The sequence below is a fragment of the Astatotilapia calliptera genome, chromosome 12 (genome assembly GCF_900246225.1).
Source record: "Astatotilapia calliptera chromosome 12, fAstCal1.2, whole genome shotgun sequence".
NCBI classification, from domain to species: domain Eukaryota; kingdom Metazoa; phylum Chordata; class Actinopteri; order Cichliformes; family Cichlidae; genus Astatotilapia; species Astatotilapia calliptera.
The window spans coordinates 750919-756835 of record NC_039313.1 but is presented as its reverse complement, the minus strand read 5'-3'; the positions used below and the strand labels follow the sequence as shown (position 1 = coordinate 756835).

At 42.9% G+C, this 5917-nt stretch overlaps 1 long non-coding RNA gene across 1 annotated transcript; it reads right to left on the bottom strand.

Moving 5' to 3' along the window:
- Window positions 1–217: 217 nt before the first annotated feature.
- Window positions 218–1612, bottom strand: LOC113033578 (uncharacterized). The gene is made up of 3 exons (XR_003274044.1): window positions 1554–1612; window positions 430–486; window positions 218–328 (listed from the first exon to the last, which is right to left on the bottom strand). It is a non-coding gene; the product is annotated as an uncharacterized LOC113033578 (long non-coding RNA).
- Between the last annotated feature and the right edge of the window lie 4305 nt (window positions 1613–5917).

Sequence of the window (5917 nt, the reverse complement as noted above, 5' to 3'; positions counted from 1 at the left end):
GCGGGGCGTGGTTTGCGGTGATGATGCAGGTGCGATTGACCCACCTGAGCGACACCTGCAATCACGCCTCGCCGGCTTAAAAGTTTAGAGTTTTTGGCGAATGTTGTTGTGTGTTAGGTTGAGCTGGCAGTGGGAGAGCTGCAGCTCTGTGTGTCCAGCAACCGTATCCAATAAAGATGATCACAGTGGGTCTGTCGTGTTTTTCTGTCGTGTAGGCTGTAGCTGAGGAGGTTGGTGGTTCAATCCCTTGCTGCTTCATTCTTCAAGCCAGAGATTACTTGGGCTCCGATCAGGGTCTGCTTGTGTGTGGATGTTTGATAGAAAGCACCTTAGTAGAAAAAAGTGCTTGTATGAACTGGTATGAAAACCTGAGTGAGGCATTTTGTATAAGATGAGTAGAAAAGCACTATATAAGAACCAGTCGTTTACCAGAGGGGACCCTGCCACCAGACTCCCAGTTGCTTTTTCACTGCAGGCCTTCAAAATCTGAAAGTCATAAAGAGAAAACAAACCAACTGTGACTATAAATACAAGGGCTTCAGTGGCACAGTAAAACACCGTCAACCCAGGCACATTGGGATGACAACTGACTGTCTTCCTTCTCTCACCCCAACCAGTCGCAGCAGATGGCCCCGCCCCTCCCTGAGCCTGGTTCTGCTGGAGGTTTCTTCCTGTTAAAAGGGAGTTTTTCCTTCCCACTGTCACCAAAGTGCTTGCTCATAGGGGGTCATATGATTGTTGGGTTTTTCTCTGTATCTATTATTGTACGATCTACTGTACAATATAAAGCACCTTGAGGCGACTGTTGTTGTGATTTGGTGCTGTATAAATAAAGCTGAATTGAATAGAATTGGAAAAAAGCTCTTGGACTAGCACCCTCGCTCTGCCGGTCCTGAACTTCCTGACAGATAGACCTCAGGCAGTCAAGGCACAAGACTACATGTTCAGTCCACTCCTGTACAGACTCTTCACCTACTCCTCTGTCTCCTCCCACAGCAACACCTCCATCGTCCACTTTGCTGACGACATAATTATCAGCAAGGAAAAGGGAAGAGGAGAAAGCACATGCCCTATTATATATGACTGGGACTCGGGCTCATGTAGCCTAATCTGTCAGCCCCATGTGAGAGACTCACTACAATGAAAACATCCAGATTTTCCAGCATCAGTGGGATGGAGCCAAGAAATAATACTGTAAGTGATGACAGCAATGACAGAAGTCATTCAGAATTCACAGACAGGTTTGTGTGTGTGCAGTTCGCCAATGAGACCCATTCGTTCCGTTCTTACAATGAAGCCTTTCTCATTTCAGCCCTTCTGTACAGACAAGTTGCAAACTTTAACATCTAGCATGCTAACTGAGGCCTGCAGACTCTTAAATGTAGTTCTAGAATTTTCTGCAGTTTCTTGATTGTTGGACAATCAGGCCTTAGGTGGATTTGCTGGGACTTGCAGTACTGGGAGGATTTACAGCAATCTTGAATGTTTTCTTCTTGTTAATAATCTATTTTTCTCTAGAAAATGAGGTACAAGATGTTTGGAAATGTTCTGACCTTGATGACTGGAAACCTTTGGTTCTCACGTGTGTTTCTTCCTTGGAAATGTGTCTGACACACACATGTAATGCTCCAGACCAACAATGTTTGCTTTTACAGAGTTGGTCACAGTCGGTGATGATCAGTTAGGTACATTTGATTAGACACACCTGGCAGCTATTTGTCTTCTTAATTTGTATGGAAATAGTTGGTGTAATGCATGTCTATTTTGGCTTAGATGTTGTGAAATAAAAACACAGTTGATTTGATGAGCTCTATAAACCGTAGAACTAAAGACTATATTTTCTTTTCCACATGACTGTATGTCATTGATACGGTAGCATTTTGAGGGAGTTGCATCTCCAGCTCCAGCTTTGATTTGTTGCTGTAACGATAGTCTGTTTCTCTTGTGCAGGGACGGATTAAGGTTATTGTCTGTCAATGCGACTCCATTTGTTTTGATCCACAGTAATTTTCCAGCTTTCATCAGAGTGCATTCTTTTGATTTAGTTGCTGATTTTCAGCTTTTAGCTGCTAATGAAGATTCATTTTAATCCCTGGCAGGATCTTCTCATCTCAGTGTTTCTTCTTTTGCCACTTCAATTTTTAATATCTTGAGGACAATGATCAAGTGCACATGCAGACCCTCGAGTTCTTGGTTTGGCAGATATAGCTTATATAAAATGGAGAAGTTGTTGAGCTCAGCAGAATATAGGATGAGGAATATTTAATCAGAAAGTCATTGTCACTGATTTAGTCCAAGATTAGTCACAAGTGTTTGATGATAATCTTCAGTCAGTTTTCTGGTATCTAACATGAAGCCAGGCATACGCATTGAAGCTCTTCAAGTGTCTTGAGTGTTTGACCCACTCCTCAGCCGTACAATGCAGGGGATGTGTAGCCTAATTGAATATACGGCTAATGAGGAAAATGGCAGGCTGAAAAATCAAATGCAGGTGCTCTCTTGGATTTTCTTTTGTAGAACATCCTGCTTCTATCTTTTATACATTAAAAAACATCTTGAGGAGAAAACGTGCTTTGAAAGAAGGTATTTTAAAAATAAAAGCAGGCTTGCTCAAGTCAGAAAGGCCTAAACAGTCTGAACATGGCGCTGACTACAAAATGTTTTAAAAAAATGAAATAAGAATGTAAGCAATCACATTTACATATATAATATTTTTAGCTTTGATAGCAGCAGAAAAAAAGACGTTTTATCTTTCCACAACATCTCTGATACAAAAGTGTATTCAGCCTGTCCTGGTTCTGCCTGCAGACAGTTACAGTAAGGCTGCCTGTACTGTGTCACTGCTGAATATCAAAGGACTTTAACCAACCTTTTAAAGTGAACACATGCATCATCATATATTTGCACAAAATGCAAACTGTAACACATGAAGAACATTTAAAAAAATATAGAGAATGTATCGGTTTATATTTCAGTGCTGAATAAACCTGGAACTATTACACGCATCACATGTACTTTCCTGTGTTTACACTATACTAAAGGTTGTATGTTTTCTATTAAAAATATTAAAAAGACACAAAACTAAATGTCCATCCATCCATTGATCCATATTCTTCTGCTTATAAGGGGTCAGGTTGGAGGGGCATTCGCCAAAGCAGAGATTCTCAGACTTACTTTTTCCCAGGCACCTCCTCCAACTTATCCAGGGGAATACCAAGGCATTCCCAGGCCAGCAGGGAGACGTGATCCCTCCAGTGTATCCTAGGTCTACCCCAGGGTCTCTCCCAGTAGGACATGCAAAGAATATATCACCCAGGAGGCGCCCAGGAACCATCCTTGTTAGATGCCCAAATAACCTCAAATGGTTCCTTTGAAAATGTAGAAGCAGCTTTATTCGGAGCCCCTCTAGGATGACTGAACTCCTCACCCTATCTCTAAGGGAGAGGCCAGCTATGCTTTGGAGAAAGCTCTGCTGCTTGTGTCCATGATATAATTTTCTTTTGGTCAAATCAAATCACTTTTATTGTCACATCACATGTGCAGGTACATTGGTACAGCACATGCAAGTGAAATTCTTGTGTGCGAGCTTCACAAGCAACAGAGTTGTGCAAAATACAATAATGTAAACAAGCAAAATACAAGAATGGCTACATCTGAAACTAATAAATATATGTACAATATATAATAGTATATGCAAAAAAAAAGTTTCTGGATGTGTATACTAAATATTTTTCTACATGTGTGTGTGTGTGTGTGTATGTGTGTGTACACATATTTTACAAATTAAATAGAGTAAACAATAAATAAAATATATAAAAATATACAGAGTGAGACATGTGCAAAACAGTGGCGTTACTGTACAGTATGGAGTGCATAATGTTAAAGTTCCAGTAGTGAAGCTGAGGTGTCTATGACGTGTTCAGCAGTCTGATGGCCTGGTGGAAGAAGCTGTCTCTCAGTCTGCTGGTACGGGACCGGATGCTGCAGAACCTCCTTCCTGATGGAAGCAGTCTGAACAGTTTATGGCTGGGGTGACTGGAGTCCTTGATGATCCTCCCCGCTTTCCTCAGGCACCGCTTCCTGTAGATGTCTTGGAGGGAGGGAAGCTCAAATTCAAATTCAAATTCAAATTTTATTTGTCACGTACACAGTCATACACAGTACGATATGTAGTGAAATGCTTGGACAACTGCTCGTGACCTAAAGAAAAAAAGGAAAAGGCTATGAATAAGATAGGAAATAAATATGAAAAATTAAAAAGGGTAAATTTTACTAGGAAGGAATAAAATATAAATTAAGGTTAAAAATGAAATAACTGTACAACACAAATTAGAATGAAGGGTAAATTTAACTGGGAAGAATAAGATAAAATATATAAATTAAAGTTGAAAATAAAATAACTGTACAACAAAATACACAATATAGAACTATATAAGAATGTATGAAGAAATATAAATAAATATATACACAATAACAGCAGCTGTACAAGTATTAACCGGAAATGAAGAATATAGTGACCAGTGTTGTGCAAAACCAATGTCCAGAAAGTCCAGTGTGTGTGTAAGAACCATATGTGTGGGTCAGTACTGTGTGGTGGTGTGATTGAGAGACCGTATCGCCTGCGGGAAGAAGCTCCTCCTCAGTCTCTCTGTGTTGGTCTTCAGGGAGCGGAATCGCTTTCCTGACCTCAGCAGAGAGAACAGTCTGTTGTTGGGATGGCTGAGGTCCTTCACCATCTTCCTGGCCTTGGTCCAGCACCGCCTGCTGTAGATTGAGTGCAGGTCAGGGAGCTCGGAGCGGATGGTGCGCTCAGCTGACCGCACAACCCTCTGTAGAGCTCGTCTGTCCTGCATGGTGCTGTTCCCGAACCAGGTTAAGATGTTTCCCGCCAGGATGCTCTCTATGGTGCACGAGTAAAAGTTCCTGAGCACCTTGGAGGGCAGTTGGAAGTCTCTCAAGCGTCTGAGGTGGTAGAGACGCTGTCGGGCCTTTTTCACCACGGTGTTGATGTGACAGGACCATGACAGGTCCTGCGTGATGTGAACTCCGAGGTATTTGAAGCTGTCCACTCTCTCCACTGGGCACTCGTTGATGACGGGGGTCTGGTAGTTCCTCTCCTGCTTAGTGCTGAAGTCCACTATCAGCTCCTTTGTCTTACTGACGTTTAGAAGGAGGTTGTTCCTCTGGCACCAGTTCTCCAGATTCCTAATCTCCTTCAGGTAGGCCGTCTCGTTGTTATCAGAGATCAGGCCCACCACGACGGTGTCGTCAGCAAACTTGATGATGGTGGTGGAGCTGGTAGTGGCCACACAGTCATATGTGTACAAAGAGTACAGCAGGGGGCTCAGAACACACCCCTGGGGGGCTCCAGTGCTGAGAGTGGTGGAGGCTGAGACATGTCCGCCCATCCTTACTGCCTGTGGTCTGCCAGTTAGGAAGTTGGAGATCCACTGACACATAGATGAGCTGAGTCCCAGATGCTCCAGCTTGGTGGTGAGTGTGGAGGGAATTATGGTATTAAATGCAGAGCTGTAGTCTATGAAGAGCATTTTAACATAATTCCCCCTTCTAGTGTCCAAGTGAGTGAGTGATGTGTGGAGGAGATGAGAGATGGCATCGTCTGTGGAACGATTTGGACGGTAAGCGAACTGTAGTGGGTCCAGTGTGTCTGGTAGTGAAGAAATGATGAAGTCTCTGACCAGGCGTTCAAAGCACTTCATCACTACTGAGGTGAGGGCTACAGGGCGATAGTCATTGAGAGAAGCAGGGTGGGGTTTCTTCGGGACAGGAACAATGATGGACTCTTTGAAGCATGTGGGGATCACCGACTGAGATAAAGAGATGTTGAATATCTCAGTGAACACAGGAGCTAGCTGGTATGCGCAGTCTCTTAGGATACGACCTGGGATGCCGTCTG